General features: G+C 40.5%; 1 protein-coding gene and 1 long non-coding RNA gene across 5 annotated transcripts in view; one reads left to right on the top strand and one right to left on the bottom strand.

Moving 5' to 3' along the window:
* Positions 1-24,619, bottom strand: part of LOC120729579 (leucine-rich repeat-containing protein 4C-like) — a 152,969-nt gene that overhangs the window by 50,352 nt on the left and 77,998 nt on the right. Inside the window, exons 1-2 of one of the 4 annotated variants that reach the window (XM_040025290.1) lie at positions 1,646-8,069; positions 734-811 (exon numbers count right to left, since the gene is read on the bottom strand). The exons of 1 other annotated variant lie outside the window; for it this stretch is intronic. The gene's annotated coding sequence lies outside the window, so the exon portion shown is untranslated. Of the gene's footprint in view, positions 1-733; positions 8,070-24,619 lie in introns of those variants that run through there. 2 more of the 4 variants (XM_040025288.1, XM_040025292.1) reach the window with 2 other exon arrangements.
* LOC120729580 lies at positions 1,659-23,931 on the top strand. Its single transcript, XR_005694955.1, has 3 exons — positions 1,659-1,756; positions 22,330-22,407; positions 23,631-23,931. It is a non-coding gene; the product is annotated as an uncharacterized LOC120729580 (long non-coding RNA).

Raw genomic sequence — 24,619 nt, 5'->3', positions numbered from 1 at the left:
CCCCGAGAAAAGAAGGGGGAGGGTGGAGAGGAAGAAAACACAATATTTGGTCATTAATCAATCGTCAGCTAAGTCATCCAAAGCTTGGATTTTCAAATCTAAACTTGAACATGTTTTGGCTGATGTTAAATATTTTTCGCAGTTGCTGTAGCGTACAAGAACACGTGCTAAAATATGGCAGACTTTCCTATACTGAAAGTAGGTTGAGCGCACAGAAGTACAGACTGGATGGATTGATAGGCGGGTGTAGGGATTGCAGGTGGCGTGTCCCCGTTTAGTCACGTTACAGTGTGAAAAACCAAAATCAGATGCTTTAAGTGCACTTCCCTTCACAAAGATTCCTCTTTACCTGTTTAATTTAGAGGCTCAAATCGGTCTCTCTCTTTTTCTTTTAACAGTTTAAGACATCTAATCTTGATACTGCGCACTCGAAGACGCGCAGTTAAAACAAGCACACCAATGCGAAAGCGCGCGTCATTCCATTATGCTCTGAATCACCCCACAATTAAATATCTCTTCGTTAGAGGTCGCAGTATAAGTAATGTAAATGGCAAAACCTCGGGAGCGCTGCGTGCTGATTTTGTACATATCAATCATCAAACAGCGAAGATAAACTTCCGCATTTTGACATCCAACGGAGCGAAAGGGCTGAATAGGATAGTTATACTATAGAGAATAGTAAGACATTTAGAAATATGCTTTCCCTCCCAGTACATTATAAACAATAACTTACTTATTTACAGAGAAATGCCAAGGTCTGGAAGATCTCCGCCGGCGAAGAACAGCTCTTCTTCCGCTGCCTCCGCAAAAACTGCATCGAAAAAAAAAAAATCCGCAATACTCAGGCAGTTTTGGAGAATCCTTTGTTACCTTTCCTTTTCACACTCATTTTCTTCCACGTCTCAACACGACTTTGTATGTAATCCAAACATTAGTCCGGATGCAATGCAATTAACTCTCACAGTGATGATAATGCATCCGATATTTCCTCCCTTTTCAAGACGCACATTTCAGAAGGCACCCACAAGTGCCATTGTTGAAACAACTCGTGGCAAAGCGATGCCCACTGTGGTCCAAGATTTTCTCCAAGTGACGACTTTTTATTTTCTCTCTGATATCAATAATATGCTCTTAAAGCCTTTCATGTAGACCTTACGGTAGACCATCATCCATACGTTGAGCTGTTAAGGTGGGGTTATTTTAAGAACCCGACTGCTCGCCTACGTGTCAAATGTAACTTTTCATCAAGTCCCTATTGCTTCTTAGCTATCAGCCCTGATTAAATTTCACCGCACAGCCCAGTGCGGATTTCAAGATGCTTATTTCTCTTCCCCCTCCTGGTTTTACCGATAAAAAGAAGTTCCGCAGTACAGTGATTGAAAGGGTATCCTGTAGGTTGGAGAAGTGATAAAGTTGTCACGATTAGAGATAATCTCTCTCTTCAGATTGCTCCGTTCTCCATATTTAAGAGGGAAATTCGTTATTCTGGGATGCAGCATCGGAAGAAAAAATTCCAGGCGGTATCCTTCAGAAGCCTTTAAAACCCCATCACAAATTCAGGCAGCGGCTCCCAAGTGTGAAGAGCCTTCGTTATACACCAAAAGCGCTATTCTTACATGTTTTCCGAACGGAGCTTTGATCTCACCTTGTCTGGACGGGAGTTATGGTTCATCAAAGGCTGTCATCACTTCTGCGCCCCCGCTGTATATTTCGGATATTCGACCCTCGCCTCTCCATTGATGTGACACACACCGGGGTAAGGTTTTTTTATTTAATGTTTAATTTTTTTTTTTTGGGTTATTATCCACAAATGGGTGGTTGTCCAAGTCCAGGCTTCCCCTCTCTCTCTTGTAGACTGCCGTGTGTTTTAGGCTGCTTCACAAAATAACCCGTTCCAAGACGCGCAAGTAGGCTGTATCCATCGGTGCGCTTTACAGTGCCTCAGTGCGCTCAGCATTTTCGTACCAAAATAAAACGCCGGGCGCAGCACGGACGGACGATGAATTGATAAGTTCAGGAGGGGGCATCATGTAGGTTACCTCCCACTGACAAGCTGCTTTCTCCAACTGAGACTGTTCCGCCAGTCACTGCTGGTGGATCGACTCTGCCGTCAACCGCAGGACTGGAGCAGCGAGGGCAGGAGATATTGTTTTCCCTCTCTTTCAGTCTTCATGGTGCTCTCTTTGAACTTCTACAGCTTCTAAAATTTCACCGTGTGCGTTCATGTCGTCCTGAAGATTGGCATTCATTAACCGATTCTTTACCATTGCCCCTTTTATTCACTGGTCAGTTTAAAAAAGGGGGAAACAAACACAAATAGTTGTTTATTAGTGTGTGCGTGCGTAGCAGAAAACATCCAGCAGGCGAGCAAGCAAGCAAGCGACAGAGAGGAAGAAAGAGAGAGAGTGATTTAGCTTAAGTGCAGAGACAGACAGATTCCTCCCATGTGTATCTTGCAAATGGGACGCCACTGCCACCTACTGGTTCGCTTCTGCTGTTAGGTGTATGGTATTCTGATGATGGCCTCGGGCAGATTGTCGCATAGGACTGCTCTCCCATGACAGACTAGATTTTGTTTATATTGGGTTATTTATATCATGTCTATTTGTATTTTAAAATGCTGTAAGAATCATCAGGAGAGAGGGGCCTATGCTATACTGCAAATAAAACAAAGTAAATGAGAATGAAAGATAAGAGAAGAAACACCTTTGACAATTCTGGAGGTCGATTAATATGTGTTATATTCTCTCACAGGCTTCAGCACCTTAGAACTTATTTATAAATGCTGGCTGAGTTGTACATGAATTATGAAATAGGCCTACACGATGCAGTTTTTTAACATGGCGGCTGACACCAAAGACTTCAGGTCTTCAGGAAGATTATTGCTTGTGAAGCGTTTATCTTAGGCAACCTGCTGTACTGCACATATGCTAAACTCAGGTATATTATACAGCATGTATAATAGAGCAAAGGGAAAAAAGCAAAGCATTTATTTACAGATAGGCCAGTTACAGTATGTCTTATCTTGTAGAGTGTATCCATTCATGAACCATGCAATAAGAGATGTGAGAAAACATTTGAATGCCAGACCAGGGATCTGTCGATCTAGCTGTCAACATCTGATCTCATTTCCCTCAGTGCTGAAGGCGTTGCATCATTCATCTGTCTTCATAACTGTCGACCTGCCTGTCTGTGTGTCTGGCATATGGTAGTAAAGAGCACCGCCCTCTTTGCTTTCCAGTTGAGGGAGACATCATTAAGTAAATCCCCCTTTTCAGTAAAATCTTCTTGCTACATATTTGCCTCAGAGCATGAATTAAACCTTTTAATGTATAAAATCGCTTGAGTATTCAAGCACGCCATTTGACATATTCTTAACTAAACCATCGCAACGAACTGTAGCTATTTGCACAGTTACACAATTTATTTATTTAGTTTTGCTTTGGCACATTCAATTTTAAAAATGATACCACGTGAAAATGTCGAGTGTCTAAAAACAGAAAGGTGTGGGAAATTCAGTCAATTTAGTATAATTTAGCAAATATAATTTTTGCACATTTAATGTGAATTGCAAAAACAAAACTAAAGGCATTTGCCATTAATTTTTATTTGATTGCACATTGTTTAAGTAGAGAATATCATTTCACTCCTTTTGATCTTTCTAACGTTTTTTATTATTATAATACAAGTATGCAGGAACATTCTCTGTGGTCAAAGTTATAGTATTTCATCATACAGCAGGACACCAGTGCTGCTTGAGTTGGAATATCTATGGCTGGACAAGCCAATCAGCTGTTCTCAAGCTGACCACTGGTAGACCACATATCAGGCAAGAGGTGAAGGTGGCTTTAGTACAGAGTAAGACGTGTGGGGCCAGTCATTCTCAGAGTGACAAGGGCAAGGAATGCTCCCTTACAGACTAATGGTCACCATTGGCATTGTAAAAATGATAATTGCCTAACAAGGACAATATGAATTACACACACACAAACACACAGTGGTGTTGCAGGCTTCAAAATGATTGCCCTTTATTTTATTTATTTTTCTTCCTTTTATTATCGCTTTGCAATGACGCCCTTGGAAAAAAGTTTTTGTTTTGTAAGAAGAGAGGGAAAAAGTAGTGCCAGTGGCAGCTTAACACAAACATCTCTTCCTTTCCATGACAATATTACATTGTCAGGAGCTGAATAATTCATGTGTTGGGATGCAATTAGATAATGTTATAATCATGTTGGGTATTTCTTCGTGTCTCATTCAGTCACTCAAAAGAAAATGTTTGTACTTCCTGAACTTTTTCTCAGGCTGGACAAAATGTAGACATATGTAACTATAATATAATGTTGCCCAAACATTATGCATATGTTGGCAGCTATATCATTTTATATAGATTATACACTCAGCAGCCAAAATATCAAAACCAGTGACCGGTGACAAAAGCTTTTCAACATTTTATCAGAATAAAATGCTTTGCTGGGACACTCTGAGCCCTGGCATTTTTGTAGCTGTTGGCTTCATTCCCACCTAAACACAATTTCAGACCAGGCACAAAATGTGCTGTACCTCACCACCAAAAGTGCATAAGAACAACTTGACACAAAGTCCAGAATTTTTACTTTGCTCCCAAATTCCAAGATTTAAACTAAACAAGCACCAGAACAAGAAACAAGAATTCTCCTAATAACCCAGAGGACCCAAAGACGCTGCACAACCAGAGGCCAGATGACTAAAAACACCCTCAGAGGTTGGTGGCCATGTGCAATTCTGCAGCTCTAGCAACAAAAGCAAGAAATCATTTGACTGACTAAATTTTTTAAGTTGCGTCCTCATTCACCTCTTGACCACCTACTTCACGGTTGCACAGACAGCAAACCTCAGTTTCTTTTTCTGATCTAACCTTCATGTTTAGAACGATCACTGGTCATGAGAACTGGGTACAACTCAGAACCCCAAAAAACAATCTTCGATGCGATTCTTGTCGTTTTTGCTGATATTTACAGGATCATGCACTATAAATCTGTCCTCTGTGGTCAGACAAAGAATAAATGGTGGGTGAAAATTGTGTTTGTGTGACCTAAAACGTTGAGTGTGCCATCTGCCCATTGAAAGCCCAGGAGTTTTTTGACCACTCCAACATACTCTTCACTCAACGTTCGCCCTACTTCTCCTCGCTCTAAAATTCCCATCTCTCCATTATTTGGTTTTGTTATTTTACAGTTGCATTGCAGATTTGATGAAGTGCACAATACCCTTCCCATTGTTTAGTGTTCTTTGTGATTCTACATGCTCACATATTTAGTGAGAAAGGGGTGCTGTGGCACCTACAGCTGCCCCCTCTAAATGAGGCTCTGAACACATTAATAATGTGTGTTATTTATTTTGAGATCTTCCATTCATTATTCATGATGTTTTTGGAGGGTACGAGACATCACAAGTGATTTCCTGCAGGGCTCAGCAGCAATAAAATAATGTTGTAAGGTGTGCGAGAGATAGGACAGAAAGGCAAGACTGCAGGCCTGTGAATATTTCACTAGTTGATCACTTGTGTAATTGTCCACATCCATATTTACTCCTTTGCAGTCACAAATCGTTTTGAATTGGGTTAGTGTGTAGAGCCAATGGAAAATATTTTACTAACGCCACAGTAAAGTTGTTTCTGAAATCCAAAGCAATTCATCATATTTCACAGACTTGATAATTAGTGCATCAGTGTGTTTCTCATCCTATTTAATGTCCACTTTGATCCTCACTAATCTCTAACTGTACCGCTTATCAGTGGCTTCCTTTGGCCCATAAGGCCCATGTTAGAAGAATGAATTTGTAGTTTCCATCGTTAACCAGTTTTTGCTCAGTTTTTGATTCATTCATGTATCTGGAATTAAAACAAAAAAAATTAAAACCATGCTTTAAAATAATGAACTCTAAAATGTTTTAACTGTGATACTATAGTGAAGGGACTGAATAACTGGCTTAGTTATTAAATCAGTTCATCATTAAATAACCAATATATTACAAATCATGTCGTGGAGCATTGCCATGTGCAAATAGTACCTTTTATCATGTGTACTGATATTAACAATGATAAAACATGAACATTTATCACACAAATTATATACACTCACTGTCCATTTTATTACCTTGCAAGAAGCAATTCCTTCTTTCATGCTCTTCCTTTGTCTCTCCTTTTTTTTTTGGAACGAAAGAAGCACTCTGTAGATCAGCAGTTTAAGAAACATCTGTCTGATTTACAACCATGATTTAAGTCACATTTCTTACTTTCTGGCCCTTGGTTTGAACTTCAGCAGACAACCACTTAAACTTTTTGCCTCTATTATGGCTCAAGATGTGCTTTGAACATCGGTTGAACAGAAGTACTTATGGAGTGAATGAATGGCTAAATAAATTAATGAGAGCCCTTATTCTCATTGCAGAGACACTACAAATTTTGAGTCAGTTGAGGTTAATGAAATCTGTAATGAGATCCCAATAAAAAGCATTTTACATAAAGTTATTAAATATTTCTAAGCGCTTCTGTCTTTTAAAAGATGCTAAACACTACATGCACACTGCCTATCTATTCAACCATACTTCCAGTGAGGACAGCACACGTTTTCGCAGAGCTTCCTCAGACTATCTCTTTGATTTCAGGGAGGCTTGCAAAGAAAAGAAAGGAAAGGGATTTTAACCAACATATTATATAAATAATTTAAGCAGTGCCATATGTTATAGTGCCAAAAATTACATAAAAAAATAAAATAAAGTCATATATTACATCCTTTGAAATACTGGATAAAACTGTCATGTGCTAAAATTTGTTTGAGAAGTTCAGAATATATTGAAGTCAATATGTTTTTTTGATAAGCAATGAACTCCTTTCGCAAAGAAGTGAACTTAAGCTACCTTCTATTTTTAGTTTAAATAATGTACAGTGGAAATGAGTAACTAACATCATTTTTGTGAATATTAACAAAATCATTTTTCATGTACAAAATTAGCCATTTTGACCTCCCCATACCCATCATGACTATGGCTCAAATAACTTATCAAAATCAACGATTCATTCTTTCTTTTTCAGTGTTTTCTCTTTGAGACCATTTTATAAGAAGCTGTGTGACAGCAGACGAGTTGTTGCCAACCATATTGCCAACTGACTCTCTGCCACTGTTTGGGCAGTAAAGTACAGCCCAACCAAATATGGTCTGACAAACTTTCAGGGTTATGTGAGGTTTGGTTGCCAGAATGCGTGGGCATTAAGAAATTATGTATTCCTTTTAGCCAGTGTGTAACTTCTTTTGTGGATTATGGCTAAGTATCAGAATTTAGTGATGCAAAGATGATGTAGGCAGCTGAAATATCCTGCGTAAAATTTGAAAGGAAAAAAAGGTGATAAGGGGAAAAAACAGATTTATGTTATAGATGATATGTGATTTAGTCCATCCAAATTATGCATCTGAAGGTCACATTCTTTAGCAAGTTTGGTTGTGTTGATTTATTTCAAATAATGTTTTTCAAATTCTTAAAATAAAAACCATATTATTTACTGTACTTGGCAGATTATCATGCTGAATCTTGAGCTATCCCCACTACTTTAATGTCAGAAATTAAGCTTTAATTTATTAGTCATCAGCTGTTTCCCCAATCACCCATTATAGTTTTGATATCCCCTAATGAATAAATATTTTTTATGCCCTCATCACAAAACGTGAAGTGCCTCTGGCACAATCATACATTACTTTTTTTTTAATAGCGGATAGTGTTAATACATGCGTTACACTGTAGACTGTCACATTAAGATGATCACTGAAAAAAAAATTAATAATAATTTTTCCATACAGACCTTAATGTGAGTGTTGAAGGCATTTCATGTTGTAATTATGGTAAGAGAGCTATCACTGCATTAGTGCAACAGTGTGTCTTTGGAATGAAATACAGTGTACAATGTAGAATCTTCATCAAATTACCCAAAACGAGCACATTTTGAGTCATAACCATGAAACCAGTTACATGACTATAGGTTATCATCAGTGTTGGTCAAGTTACTTGAAAAAAGTAATCAGTAACTAATTACTGATTACTTCCCCTGAAAAGCAATCCAGCTACTTTACTGATTACTTATTTTGAAAAGTAATGAGTTACTTAGTTACTTAGTTACTTTTTTTAAAAAAATGATTTACAACCTGAATAGGTAATAAAGCAATAGATCTTTCAGCCCAGTTCTATTTTTCTGCATAATCCATCATATAAAATGTAATCAAATGAAAAAGTCTATTTTTAAAACTAGTTTTATTAGTTTTAATCCATTAACTTTACGCATGAAGCAAATATTAAATTATATGCAACACTCTCTGACTGGAAGAAATTTGTTTAACATTTAAACCTATTTTCTGCATATTCCAGCATATAAAATAAAATAATTTTTTGTGTTTACAGCAGAAAATGAATAAAATCAAAGACTCAGCGCTCCTGTTGCTCTATTTTCACCTGTATAGCAGGAGTGGGGCAGGCGGAGGTTTGCCCTGGTACATGTGTGTCGTAGCGGTTAGTGGAAGGATCTGGGAGTTTCACATTCCCGTGGCAGCGTACTGTCGGTGCTTGCTCGGAAGTTTAGGGTGTTTTTTTTCGCTGTAAAAAGAAGTTTTCTTCCCATGCAGTGAGCAGCGGACGCTAATGTTTTTGTCACTTTTTACAGAATCAAATTCAAAGTAAGGTCAGTACTTCCACGCTTTAAACACTGCACAGGCATACTCTCTGCCGCACTCCTTATATTATCCATTGTTGATCTGCACACAGCTGTTGTCACGAACGTCTCACTCGCTTACATCATTGTCATGAGACACTCTTGCAAAAAAAAATCATGGTTTTAGTAACGCAGCGTGCTTACGGGAAAGTAACAGTAATCTAATTACCTTTTTTGCAATAGTAATCCCTTACTTTACTCGTTACTTGAAAAAAGTAATCGGATTACAGTAATGCGTTACTGCCCATCTCTGGTTATCATCAGCATGCTATACATCTCTTCACAGCTCCCATATTTCTGTTAGAATTATCTGCTAAAGCACAACCATTAAAGGCTTAGTAAGTTTGCTACTGAGGAAATCTTGAGTGACAATCAGAGGATAAAGATTTAAGCATGACATAAACCTTGTAATCCTGTATCATAGCAGATTTAGATTTGGTGTACCCTCAGTTTCAGCTTATTTATCTCCATGGCCATGTCTCTGTTCTTGCAAAACAAGCAGTGTTCTAAACAATGGTATACCTATTCACATGTGAGGCTGGGAGCAGATTTGCAGCATCTGGATCTGACGGCCGATCCTCTCTCACTCTAATCCTCTGTGTGGCTGTATTTCTGCTCAGGCTCATAAGGGATCGAGTGGGCCATCTATTCACAACCTGCCTGCCATAGGGCAGATAAACAGAGGGGAAAAAAAACCAGTAAATGGCCACTAAACCCCAAAGAAACATAAGTAGTGCACATCTGTGTTTGCATTTTTTTACTTAGCAAGATTTAAGGTTAGATAAAGACCATGTCATTTTTCAGTGGTTTCACTTTGGAAAAATGATTCATTCATTTACTCAGTGCAGTGATTGAGGTGTAGATTGTGTGAACCTTTCCATAGCAGTTTTAACATACTTGCGTTTAGTCTTTTTTTTTTTTTTAAATTTTTAATAGATTTCAAAATGTATTAAATGTATTAAACTGAGTATATGTCTATGAAGACCTGCCAGGTTTGTATATATAGGGAGTGCAGAATTATTAGGCAAACGAGTATTTTGTCCTCATCATCCTCTTCATGCATGTTGTCTCACTCCAAGCTGTATAGGCTCGAAAGCCTACTACCAATTAAGCATATTAGGTGATGTGCATCTCTGTAATGAGAAGGGGTGTGGTCTAATGACATCAACACCCTATATCAGGTGTGCATAATTATTAGGCAACTTCCTTTCCTTTGGCAAAATGGGTCAAAAGAAGGACTTGACAGGCTCAGAAAAGTCAAAAATAGTGAGATATCTTGCAGAGGGATGCAGGAGTCTCAAAATTGCAAAGCTTCTGAAGCGTGATCATCGAACAATCAAGCGTTTCATTCAAAATAGTCAACAGGGTCGCAAGAAGCGTGTGGAAAAACCAAGGCACAAAATAACTGCCCATGAACTGAGAAAAGTCAAGCGTGCAGCTGCCAAGATGCCACTTGCCACCAGTTTGGCCATATTTCAGAGCTGCAACATCACTGGAGTGCCCAAAAGCACAAGGTGTGCAATACTCAGAGACATGGCCAAGGTAAGAAAGGCTGAAAGACGACCACCACTGAACAAGACACACAAGCTGAAACGTCAAGACTGGGCCAAGAAATATCTCAAGACTGGTTTTTCTAAGGTTTTATGGACTGATGAAATGAGAGTGAGTCTTGATGGGCCAGATGGATGGGCCCGTGGCTGGATTGGTAAAGGGCAGAGAGCTCCAGTCCGACTCAGACGCCAGCAAGGTGGAGGTGGAGTACTGGTTTGGGCTGGTATCATCAAAGATGAGCTTGTGGGGCCATTTCGGGTTGAGGATGGAGTCAAGCTCAACTCCCAGTCCTACTGCCAGTTTCTGGAAGACACCTTCTTCAAGCAGTGGTACAGGAAGAAGTCTGCATCCTTCAAGAAAAACATGATTTTCATGCAGGACAATGCTCCATCACACGCGTCCAAGTACTCCACAGCGTGGCTGGCAAGAAAGGGTATAAAAGAAGAAAAACTAATGACATGGCCTCCTTGTTCACCTGATCTGAACCCCATTGAGAACCTGTGGTCCATCATCAAATGTGAGATTTACAAGGAGGGAAAACAGTACACCTCTCTGAACAGTGTCTGGGAGGCTGTGGTTGCTGCTGCACGCAATGTTGATGGTGAACAGATCAAAACACTGACAGAATCCATGGATGGCAGGCTTTTGAGTGTCCTTGCAAAGAAAGGTGGCTATATTGGTCGCTGATTTGTTTTTGTTTTGTTTTTGAATGTCAGAAATGTATATTTGTGAATGTGGAGATGTTATATTGGTTTCACTGGTAAAAATAAATAATTGAAATGGGTATATATTTGTTTTTTGTTAAGTTGCCTAATAATTATGCACAGTAACAGTCACCTGCACACACAGATATCCCCCTAAAATAGCTAAAACTAAAAACAAACTAAAAACTACTTCCAAAAACATTCAGCTTTGATATTAATGGGTTTTTTGGGTTCATTGAGAACATGGTTGTTGGTCAATAATAAAATTATTCCTCAAAAATACAACTTGCCTAATAATTCTGCACTCCCTGTATTATTGCCAATATCAAAAGGTATGAAAAAACAGGGTATGGGGGGTACTATGAATTGCTAGTGAGCTGCATTTGCATTTGTAGCATCTGCAGTAAACAGTGATGGGTGAATACAATCAACATTATCCAGTATGTCATGTAGTCTGTGTAACATAATAATTTTAATAGCTTTAGTAGGTAAAAATCCCCCTGTAAAGACTCTCAATGACACCTAGCTGATGTAAGTAATCCAACCATTAATCATACTTGACTTTAATAATGTGTAAATCATCATTATAACATTAAGGCTAAACTACACATTGGTTGGTGATTCAATCAATCAATAAATCTGTCTCAAAAGAATCTATAATTGTATATGTGAAAGGAGCTAAAAAGCATACGGATGCAAAGAAAACTGTTCAGAAGGCTCTCATTAAAAGTCAATCCTATGCCTTTGACTTCTTACATGCCAAAATCCCAATGTAAGCTTAAAAAAAGCACAAGTGGAAAGGAAACATGCAACATTAGGTGTCATTAGGTAGTCTTTATTTGGCTGCTATAAGGTATCACCTTGAGAGGTTGAAAATAATTCAACACCATGAGGCTCCCTCTTGATCACCTTAATCATCTTTCTCCTTGAAAGGTCATTTACAGCCTGGTTAAGTAAGACAATGGGAATCAATGCCTGGTAAATGGTAGCATTCAAAAGAGCTGCTTGTGTTAATGCCTAATGGGCAGGCTACAATATTTTAAAGTGATTAGTAAGAAGAGGAATAGAATATGGAGCCAGATGTGACACGGGATAAAAAACTCTAACCATTAAACAGCGGATGACCAGAACATAATTTGCCACCTCTGCTCTCGGCTTAGTTACTAAATGGCTACTTCATGATTACTTTTTAACCTTTTTAAACCCTCTAATAAATCAGCTAAGGGAAAGATGATGTCTTCTAAGCAATTCCAGTAAGTCCGGATCAGAAATATACCTTTTTTTTTTGTTTTAAATTAGCAGTTCAAAAACAGCTGTCAGGGAAAAAAAAAACCTTGAGCAAAAAAAGCAATTGTAAAACCTTGTGGATAATATTATATGTTATATGCAATACGATGTAAATAAAGTTTGTTAAATCTATATGTTAAATCTATATCAGCTCTAACCTATACTGGTTTAAATGTTATAGTATGGTTAAAAATATTCAACCAGTGTTACTTTATACCACACCGAAGGACAACGTTTTTGGGGGTCATTACATTTTCAATTTGAAAAGACCTTGAGGCATTGTATTTGGTTCACTCACCCCCCCCACACACACACACACAAAATAAGTACAATTACTTTCTCTGTGAAAAAAAAAAACATTTGGGTAAAATTCAAACGTACTGCTTGTTGTTCTTTTATCAAGACAAATGTTCATGTCAGGTTGTGGGTAAAGTAAAGGAGGACGTCTCAGTGATATCCAATCAGAAGTTTTCTCTATATTCAAGGATTCCTGCAATACATGCAATCTATGTATTTATACAATAAACAATCTACCATTTCAAAGGAAGAATGCCTTCAATTCTGACTACTTCAGCAAATAGACAATTAATATGAAGAACTTGAGTGAATACCTAACAGCTGTTGCCAAAAAATGTGAAGGGCATGTACTGTAGTGTTCTTTATGAAATGTAAAGATTGCTTGCAGGTATTACTCTTCTGTTCCACCATACCACAAAAAGCTGTTGGCACAAGCAGTCACTTGATCTCTGCCACTTGCAATGTGACTAGAAAACAATATTAAAATATTGTATTTCTGTTTGGAAGAGGAAGAAAGTGGGATGGATAGTAGATCCCCCTGCCAAAACAAATTACTCACAAGTGGGATGGAGGATAGACCACGCAAAGTCAGAAGTGCAAATCCAAACTTTGAGTTGCTTCAAGTGACTTTAACTTTATAGCAGTCTAAATTGCAGTCTTTCATCTTTTAAGTTTTATTCTGATTTTTTTTTACATATGTGATTATTCCAACATTGCCATAAGGTTGGAGGCACAGTCGCCTAAAAGTGGACATCTACTATCATGCAAACCTCACTATAGTGGGCTCAACTAATGGTGCATTGGATGAATCCAATAGCTATGGAAAAATTAGAAATGTTGCCAAAAACAGAGAAAATCACGAAGAAAAAAAAATTATATATATATACACACACACACACAGTTTGTAATGGTCAACAAGTAGAATGCCAACTAAGCAACCAAGTGATGAAAAATAACTCCCAAGATATTGATCTGTCTTGATGGCCCTTCATTTTACTTTTGATGCAAATGAATAATAATATTACAGAAACCACTTAAAAACTTTTATTATATCCTGTCCTTTATACTGTATCAAGCAATTTCATTGCAAATAGTGGCCAGCACAATACGCTGAAGATGCTGCTTATTAAAAGATGGCTTTAATTGTTTTTTTTTTATTGCATTAAAGGCAATATTTGAGCTTGATATCAGATGCTTTCCTATATTAATTAAAAAAAAATGAATTTAAAGGTTTGAGCAGTGTGTGACATGGTTAACTGTCAATATCTACACCGGGGATTAAAATATGAATAAAAAAATACAGGTGGAATGTTGGCAAAGCAGCTGGTTAAACTTATTACTGTCATGTTGAGGCAGTGTACAGGCAGGAGTGGTGAAATGGAGGACCCAAAGTGCAGACTCCGGAGACAAAACGTGAACTCAAAAAACAGCTTTAATGCTGAACTCAAAAGTAAGAAACTTCAAAATAAATGGCTGGCTGGCTGGCTGGCTGGCTGGCTGGCCCACAGCATGAAAGAGGGTAGATCACGACACAGACAAAGGAAAACACAGGGCTTAAATACACGGAGGAGCAATCAGGGAATGAGAGATGGAAGGGAAACACAGCTGGGACAAATCAGGGCTGATGAGACAAAGGAAGCAAAACCAGACACTTGAACATGAGACACAAGCTGTGTCCCAAAACGTCGGCTGCATCTTCCGGAGGCCGCATTTGAAGGCCGATTACGTCACAGCCAGGCGACGAAGGCTGTCCCAATTCGTCGACTCTTTCAAATGCGGCCGACAAATGCGTCCTTCATTTCCCTGAATTTGAAGGATGGGTCGGGTGTGTCCTTCGTGGCCCACCATATCCCAGAATTCATAGTGCGGCCCAGCCAAATTTCAGCTGCCAACAATGGCGGCCGCTACTAAGTTTTAAAATTACTCTTATTAATCTTTCTGGGCCACAAAATAAATTTTTAACATATTTGTATATATAAAATATCTGCTTGGTTTATCAAGACATCGCATATTTGCAAAAGTGTGCCGAGGTTTTTGGAGACGTCTGTTACCCACCAGCTCGATAGCAAGCCGGGGGGTTCAATGGTCACTCCAGCCGGCGAGAGCAGCGGACTCCCGGCTTCATCGTTTTCAGACCCCCGCTTTCGCTACTCAGGTTAAACATGATATAAGTCACTTGGATAATTAAAAAATGTAATTGTTTGCCTTTTTTCAGTGTTTTATTTGTTCTGGAGTAAATCGGTTTGGCTGAGATCCAATTTATTAGATTAAATAAAACTTTATTAATCCATCTGGTGGGTTCCTCCGAGATTTTCACACAGGTGAATAAACGTTAAACAGAAAACTGATTAAACAGAAGTGTGAGACGGTCGAGAATTTACGCCAGTGTCCTGTTATATTTTAGATAGCAAGGAGCAGACGGCCGAGTTTATTAAACTCCACCGACACAGCGGTGACGCAAATCTGAAGGCTAGACCGTCCCATTTCACAGCCTCGTACTTCCGGCCTTTTCGATCTTTGAAGGACCCGGCCCACGTAGACCGCGAAGGTCCTCCGAAGGATGCAGCCGACATTTTGGGACACAGCTACAGACCTTCAAAGTAAAACAAGAAACATAACACAGACACGGACTTGACACGGGGATACACCAGACAGGGGAGACAGCAACTATGGATCACAGACAGAAAACCAGAAAACTAAAGCTCTAACAAAACCCACACAGAGAACCTACACTTAGAATAATCCAATAACCCATAAGACAAAGCTATAATATAATGAAATAAACAAAATCAAAGAACGAAAAAACACAAAACACTGGGTCGATGACCCAGGCACCCTAACAATTACATTCAGATATTTTCATAGATGCTAATCTGAAAATGGTGACTGAGTCTGCACCTGCTCAAACTGTTTTTATTAAAGCAGACATGGTCAGAGCTGCTGTCCCCTCTCCATCATCATCAGAGCTTTCCTTGCTAATATATTAAATGAGTAATTAACAACTTTTTCAAACTCCATCTTCTCTACATCACTCTTATTGGCCAAGGTGGTTAGCAAGATGAAACTCATCTGATGATAAATCACTGAGGCTCATTTGCTTGCTAATGCTAACTGTTTTTCCACACAAAGCACAGATTGTAACAAATCTCAGAGCAGTGAAAGCTGAGCCATTGGCTGCTTGCCTCCCATCCTGTCTCCTATGCCTGTATGACAGAGAGCTACTATAGTTTCTTATGATCATGAAACAAGCGCAGTTTGTGGCAGCAACACCTGACTGCAGCCACAAGATGGCAGTAATGCAAAGGAGGAATGCAAACAGGAGAGGCGCTTATAACACCACTGTCTGAGATGTGAGAGATCGATTTACCTTGGTATGTTAACTTAAGTCCATTTTTTAGATTTGACAAGGCAAGCACTGCTTGGCTAGTTTGTCCTAATGGAAAGCCACCTCTTTTAGCGCTAATTTGAGAGTCTCAGAAACTGAGATTTGAGATATCCCTTAAACATTTTGACTTCATGCACTTCCACTATTGGCAATACTACTTAATCTTCAACTATACATTTTTACAATCTATTGTGGTCGCAAATTTTGAAGCCATCATGATAACCTTCTCCCACCAACAATGTGGAGATCCAACCTCTTTAGATCCAATTAAAATCAAGACACTCAAAAAGATGCTCTGGAAAAGAGTAGAATTCTTGGAACAGAGTTTAATACACTGAATCATATGAACAGCAGGAAAAATACATACAGACATTGAGCAAGAGAATTACATAGCAGAAAGCAAGCAAAGCAAAACCCCGGGGTGTACAGCCTTAAGCACAGACAGCAGAGCAACACAGAGACGGACAGAGACAAACAGCAGAGGAGAAAAAGAGCTGGGGGTGTCCTCTGGTCCCCTAATATATAGGGATCAGTATCCCTGCCCCCTGCTGCTGGGTAACTTTCCCACGTGCCCAAACACAGCTGCAGGGGTCAGGTAGCGGCCAAGGTCTTGGCCAAAGGCCAGTCAGGACTCCGGCTATCCCTTGGTCTGGCTTATCACAATAGGTCATGACACGGTCAAACATCACACATTAATCCTAATTATTAAACCTTACACAGCAAGTGGCACAATCTTAAACACTTCAGTGTAGTTCAAAGTATATGAACTACTTATAGTTCATATACTTGTGTGTGTGATTATATCGTATGATATTTTATCATATGATATAATATTTTATCGTGATGTGTTCAGGATCTCTGTTACAATGTTACTGTTTTGGTTGTGCTGCATGAAAGACGTTGAGTGTGTATTGGAGGAGGTTAGTTACCGGAGCTGGAGAGTGAGTTATTCAGAGTGAGTTATTCAGGCGAACTCTCAACAGCATTAACTACCCTGTTACTGTAAAACCTTAATAAACCACGGTGAAGCAAAATGTCTTGTGCTTAAGACTCTACATTAAAGTTAAAATATATATGTTCAGTGCACACATACACATATATATACATATATACATACATATATACACATATACGTATGTATGTATATATATATATATATATATATATATGTGTATATATATATATATATATATATATATATATACGTATGTATGTATATATATGTATGTATATATATATATATATACGTATGTATGTATATATATACTAGGGGTGCAACAATACACAAAATTCACGGTTCGGTTCGGTTCGATACTCTGGTGTCACGGTTTGATATTTTTTCGATACAAAAAAAATGTTCATGCCTTTTTAATTTGTCATTTATTAAAATTATAAATATATATTTTAACTCAAAAGTACAGTTTTTAAATTTAACCCTATCCCTTGTGCGTGTTTTTTATTTTGACAGCGAATGCGCACCTGCGGACCACTTATGTGCAGCCCTGGTTATTTAGCTCGTCATATTGCAGCCACAGAAATTCTTTTGTCCATGAAACCATAAAGCTGCACTTTCTTTTTGCCTTATAGTCTGATTTGTCATAACTTCTCCGTTTTGTGGTAAGCTTTTCTTTGGCTGTCACTTCTTCACCCTGACCTGTCTTATTTGGCTCAGCAGAACTAAAATATATATCCTGCTGCTTTTACACACGCACTCACATAAGCTCAGCGATTCTCTGCGCGATCAACCTCTCATATGTTTAAGCTTGCTGCGGGAGATTTCACTTGTCATGTTTGCATAGTAAGCTAACGATTAATAAGACGATGTCAGAGGAATTGATGCACAAATTATCATCACTCACAGATCAGTGCTGTCGCTCTCTATACACAGTTCGCACGATTGCAAAGTGAAAGCAAAAAAACAAGCGCAAATTCAAACGCGATTTCAATATGTCACATATTGACAGTGGCTCACCGATGCCAATGACATAATTACCCAGCTACATTTCTGAAAGAATGCAAAAGCATTGACATATATTTTTCCTTCCTACAATAGCCCGACAGGCAGGGAAGAGATAGATTTTGGTAGCCCGACTGAAAAAATCGCTAGCCCCGGGACGTCGGGGCTAGCTATACTATCCGCTTCTTCTGGGCTATATTCTCAGCAGCATATTAAACAGCTGTCTAAATGACTCGGCTAAAGTTAGTAGCATGCTTGCTTGTTTTTGTCTGCTTCCACTTGTCTTTGCACTAGGATGATGTCGGCGTAAATGTACAGTCATATTCGTTGTGTTCCCACTAGTGCTTTCAGGTTAATCTCGTTGAAATGACCTTAACGCCACAACACGGCAAATCTCCGTTAACGAGCTACCGCCGATCGCCCCGTGCATGGGGCTAGACGGCCAACACGTTAACGAGCTAACTGCGCTAACTGTGCTAACACACTAGTTCCCACCCATGTAATTGAGCATTGCATGGCACATCCAACATACTGTTTTACTTTAGTCCATGACTCGCTTACCTTCAGGGTCATGCGTCACATGAAAACCAAAATAATTCCAAACACCAGATCTGAATGAGGGTGGGGGAGGTCCATGTTGCAAGGAGAGCTTAACTTCTGTCTCGCTAGCTTGCCCTGCTCTCTTCCTTCTGACGATGCTGTCTGTGTTGAGCGCTCAGTGGATCTGCGCTCGACAGTGCAGCCTAGGCGGAGTAGTCGAACGCAGATCCACTGAGCGCTCAACACAGACAACATCGTCAGAAGGAAAGTTGATAAAATAAATTACAAATTTTGTATTGTTCGATACATATGCGTACCGAACCGAATGCTACTACGCAAGTAACCCCGGCGGAAGGGGCTACATGAATAGGATGAGGGACCTATGGATTCTTCGATACCCAACATCCACAATGACGGCGAAACAACTAGTAGCTCAGTGTTCCAACATTCGAAAGAAGGGACTGCTCTCACAGCTAGAGATTGACGAGGTACAACACAAATGCTACGGCAAGGAGGAGTCAGGACGCCAGGTCAGGGGGGAGATATCATCACCCCCACCCGAGATTGGGTACATAGCCCCAAGTGCGATAGGAGAAGGATCGTTGAGTGCGAGAGGAACTGACCTGAAAAATAGGATAATGGCCAAGCTTGAAACCTGGATCCCCCGTAGCCGGTTACCAAGATTACATGAAGGTCTGCTAGATGATGTTAATGCAGCACTACGGACAATACCTACAACCACGATTACCGACACTAACAAGCTGATCTACAATACGGCAGCAGTGATCAGTGAGATGCTTGGCTACAAGTTGAACAGCCACAAGGGGCAGTACCCTCCATGGAGAAGGAGGCTAGAGGGCAAGATCAAAGTAGCACGGAGGGAGGTTAGCCAACTAACGGAGTTACAGAAAGGTGCGACAAAGAAGGTGCATAAGAAATACAGCAAGCTGTCCATACCTGAGGCCTTGGAAACTGCCAAGCAAAGACTCACAGCCTTGGCCAGCCGCTTGAGGAGGTACACCAGAGAGATAGAAGGCAGGAGAATAAACCAGCTGTTCTCCACAGAACCAGCAAAGGTGTACTCTCAGTGGCAAGGGAACAATAAGAGAACAGCATCACCAAGGCCGGAGACGGAGCAATACTGGAAGAGCATATGGGAGAAGGACGCAACCCATAACGGCAATGCTCAGTAGCTAGTGGATCTGAGGGCAGACCACAGCGACCTCCCTGAACAGGGTCCAGTAACCATCACAGTGGCAGATATCCAAGAAAGGGTCTCCAGTATGAAGAGTTGGACAGCACCAGGGCCCGACATGGTTCACGCCTACTGGCTAAAGAAGCTGACTGCACTCCATGAGCGTCTGGCAGCACAAATGAACCAGCTGCTAGTTAACGAGAGACACCCGGAATGGCTAACCGAAGGTCGGACGGTCCTGATCCCCAAGGACCCCAAGAAGGGACCGGTCCCCTCCAACTACCGACCAATAACCTGCCTCAGTACTACATGGAAGCTCCTGTCAGGCATCATATCGGCTAAGATGAACAGGCACATGGGTCAATACATGAGTGGGACACAGAAAGGAATTGGCAAGAATACCAGAGGCGCAAAACACCAGCTACTGGTAGACAGAACAGTCAGCCGAGACTGCAAGACCAGACTGACCAACCTGTGCACTGCCTGGATTGATTACAAGAAGGCCTATGACTCAATGCCCCACAGCTGGATACTGGAATGCCTAGAATTGTACAAGATCAATGGGACCCTAAGAGCCTTCATCAGGAACTCAATGGGGATGTGGCGTACAACACTAGAGGCCAACTCCAAGCCCATAGCACAAGTCACCATCAAGTGCGGGATCTACCAAGGAGATGCTCTGTCCCCACTGCTGTTCTGCATAGGCCTGAACCCCCTCAGTGAGATCATTAACAAGACTGGCTACGGATACCGACTACGGAACGGAACAGTTGTCAGCCACCTCCTGTACATGGATGACATCAAGCTGTATGCCAAGAGTGAACGAGACATCGATTCACTGATCCACACTACCAGGCTATACAGCAATGACATTGGAATGTCGTTCGGACTGGAGAAGTGTAGTCGGATGGTAACAAAGAGAGGGAAGGTAGTCAGAACTGAGGGGATTGAACTACCAGAAGGCAACATTGCAGACATAGAGGACAGTTACAAGTACCTGGGGATCCCGCAGGCAAATGGGAACCATGAAGAGGCCGCTAGAAAGGCTGCAACCACCAAGTACCTGCAGAGGGTCAGGCAAGTCCTGAGGAGTCAGCTGAATGGTAAGAACAAGATCCGGGCCATCAACACGTATGCCCTGCCTGTGATCAGGTACCCTGCTGGGGTAATAGGCTGGCCAAAGGAGGAGATAGAAGCCACTGACATAAAGACAAGAAAGCTCCTTACCATGCATGGAGGGTTTCACCCCAAGTCCAGCACCCTGAGGCTGTACGCTAAGCGGAAGGAAGGGGGCCGGGGACTGGTGAGTGTCAGCACCACAGTCCAGGATGAGACAACGAACATCCAAGAATACATTGGGAAGATGGCCCCAACTGACCGAGTGCTCAGTGAATACCTCAGGCAGCAGAAACCCAAGAAAGAGGAGGGAGAAGAGGAACCATCATGGAAGGACAGGCCCCTGCACGGTATGTACCACCGGCAGATAGAGGAGGTGGCTGATACCCAGAAATCCTACCAGTGGCTGGACAAAGCTGGACTGAAAGACAGCACAGAGGCACTAATCATGGCAGCACAAGAACAAGCTCTGAGTACAAGATCCATAGAGGCTGGGGTCTATCACACCAGGCAAGACCCCAGGTGCAGGCTGTGTAAAGATGCCCCAGAGACAATCCAGCACATAACAGCAGGGTGCAAGATGCTAGCAGGCAAGGCATACATGGAACGCCATAACCAAGTGGCCGGCATAGTGTACAGGAACATCTGTGCCGAGTATAACCTGGAAGTCCCGAGGTCAAAATGGGAGATGCCCCCAAGGGTGGTGGAGAATGACCGAGCTAAGATCCTGTGGGACTTCCAGATACAGACGGACAAAATGGTGGTGGCTAACCAACCGGACATAGTGGTGGTAGACAAACAGAAGAAGACGGCCGTAGTGATCGATGTAGCGGTTCCGAATGACAGCAATATCAGGAAGAAGGAACACGAGAAGCTGGAGAAATACCAAGGGCTCAGAGAAGAGCTCGAGAGGATGTGGAGGGTGAAGGTAACGGTGGTCCCCGTGGTAATCGGAGCACTAGGTGCGGTGACTCCCAAGCTAGGCGAGTGGCTCCAGCAGATCCCGGGTAACATCGGAGATCTCTGTCCAGAAGAGCGCAGTCCTGGGAACAGCTAAGATACTGCGCAGGACCCTCAAGCTCCCAGGCCTCTGGTAGAGGACCCGAGCTTGAAGGATAAACCGCCCGCAGGGGCGTGCTGGGTGTTTTTTTTTTTTTTTTTTGTGTGTGTATGTATATATGTATATGTGTGTACATAGTTATACATATCAAACAAAAGTCCACCACACTATGTAAAGATGATGTTTACTTGAGAGAACTATAAGGCATCTGCACAAACATCCACATATTGTGCCCACAAACATTTGTTTTATCTACCACCACTGTCAGGAATTCTGTTTTGCTGCCAAACAACTAGTTCTGAACAAACTCAAACAATCAAGAACAAACTGATAACAATGATAAAAGACTACAAAAAGAAACTCTTCGTAAAGTATATTTTCTGCAAGATATATTTATCATATGCAGAGGCCTAAGATTCCTAAAATATAGCTCAACCTTTGAAGTTGTCTAAAAAGGCTCTCTAGACTATTTGTCATAACAAATCTTATTTTGTCTCCTTTAGACTGATGGCCTGGTTACTCCACTATGTAAAGTGAAAAATGAATCATAAAAAAGATACAACCATGTCCAGAGCACAGAGGTGGGTAGTAAAGAGTTACATTTACTCTGTTACATTTACTTGAGTAAGTTTTTGAAAAAAAATGTAGTTTTACTTTTTACTTTTACTTGAGTACATTTGTGAAGAAGAAACTGTACTTTTACTCCGCTACATTTGCAAAATTCGACTCGTTACTTAAAAAAAAAAAGTTTAACACACTAGAGTTTCCAGTAACTGTTTTACCAATCAGATGTGGTCATGCAGTCACATGACCAATTTGAAACTGTGGCGGGCAGAGCAGCCCAAGCGTTTCAAAGTAGCGGACACACGGAAAGAAGAAACATATGAAAACATGGCAGAGCCAGTCGTCTACACTAGAGCTGAAGAGGATGAACACCCTTGGCCTCAGATGCAAAGAATGTTTCGCTAACAGCTAGCCTGGTTAATGACGCTAGAGTTCCACGCACATGCAAACAGCTTGTCTCTACTGCTTTAACTGTTAAAACAGAAGGCAATACTGCGGGTGACATGATTTATTATGTGAAACAGCAGCTTGTTTGGTTTAAACAGTCTGCATTAAGCTGGACAAACACTGCGATTTTTTTTCAGTCGCGTTATTCAGCTCCTGCTCAAACTGTACAATTGAATCTCGGGTTAGAAGTTCATAGATCATGATGCAGGGTCTCACACTATACGGCCTGATGCTCTGATGCGACTTGAGTGCTCAAACTGTGTGTCCATAACATGAAGCTTATCATACAAAATCTGTCCCTCGCTCTCCCTCTCTCTGTCTTTCACTCACACAGGCACACACACACACTACCACCATCAACTTTGCTAAATTACTAATGAAAAACATTGACCAGACAGCTGCAATTGATCAGCAATGTCCATCCAACTCTTTTCATGGTTGTTGTAGTCGTGATAATTTTGTGAGGCCACATTGAAAAGCCTCGGATACGGAAGCGTAGAGCTGCCACCCAGGCAAAAGAAAAATAGAGCTATATCACGTTATGGGAAAAGACGAGAAATACAGTGATGCCCAGAGTAACAGCCAAACAGGATGATCTATTGGCTAGCAGTTCGGAATTAATTGCAAACTGTTTGTGTGGGATATGAATGACAAGATTTTGTTTTTGGACAAGAGTTAGTAAAAAACATCTCCAGTGTGATCAAATCTTCTTGCCAAACATCCGCAGTTTGCCAGTGTACAGCACTATAATGACCAGAGCTAATTCTTTTGAAAACCATACATCTTTCCACAGGTCTCAACTTCATCAGACATCACCTAGACTCAGAGCTGGATGAGGCCAGCGCAAACAACAGCCTTACCGACTAAGATGATGGATCCATGGGGTCAGGAAAGCCAGAAGCAGGGGAGCTGGAGAGGTACCTTTCATGTCCATTCACTTGAGGTGTGGATCTATTGCATGGCTTTCCTCACATCAGGAAGCTGTCGATTAAAATCAGTATAGCTCTTCCTGCATCTGGAGCTTGTGAAGGACTTCTCAGTCATGCAGGACTCCTGTTAACTGCTAAACAGTTACAGCTTCACAGCAAGAACCTTGAGAGCAAACTGCTGCTGAAGCTTAACCATCACTTCACTGAGTGAAGAAATGGCACATTTTTGCTAAATATGCAGAAATAAATGCGCACTTATACAATTTATGGTAAACTGAGCTGCCTTGTATGTTGAAGTTGCCTCGTTCTAATGTTTTCTCTGAGGCTGCTGTGCCATTTGGAGCAAAAATGAATATAAAGTTTACAGCATATCTTGTCGCTGTATATTGTTTGCACTGTTTATATATTTATATTATTTACTGTAGGTATTGCTGAAAAAAGCTTTGTTGTGAAAAACTGAAATCTGGAAATTAGGATTTTTGTGCCTTATTTTGTTGATGTTTTTACATATATTCTATTTGAAAATACTACAATTTGTATATTTATTTATTTTTGTTTGTCTGATAGCATTTATTTATAAAATAAATCTGACATTTCAAACAGTTACTCACTACTTGAGTAGTCTTTTCACCAAGTACTTTTTTACTCTTACTTGAGTAACTTTTTTGACGACTACTTTTCACTTTTACTTGAGTAATAATATTTTAATGTAATGCTACTCTTACCTGAGTACAATTTTTGGGTACTTGACCCACCTCTGCCAGAGCACAACCATGCAGCATGTACACATGATCTTAATCTAAAATGAAGGCCATAGTGGTGGTTATGTGATCCATAGGTGTATCTGTGGATG

The sequence above is a fragment of the Simochromis diagramma genome, unplaced genomic scaffold (assembly GCF_900408965.1).
Source record: "Simochromis diagramma unplaced genomic scaffold, fSimDia1.1 OVJJ01000293.1, whole genome shotgun sequence".
In the NCBI taxonomy this organism is placed as follows: Eukaryota; Metazoa; Chordata; class Actinopteri; order Cichliformes; family Cichlidae; genus Simochromis; species Simochromis diagramma.
Note: the sequence above shows the minus strand (reverse complement) of the source record. Positions and strands in the feature narration are given on the sequence as shown.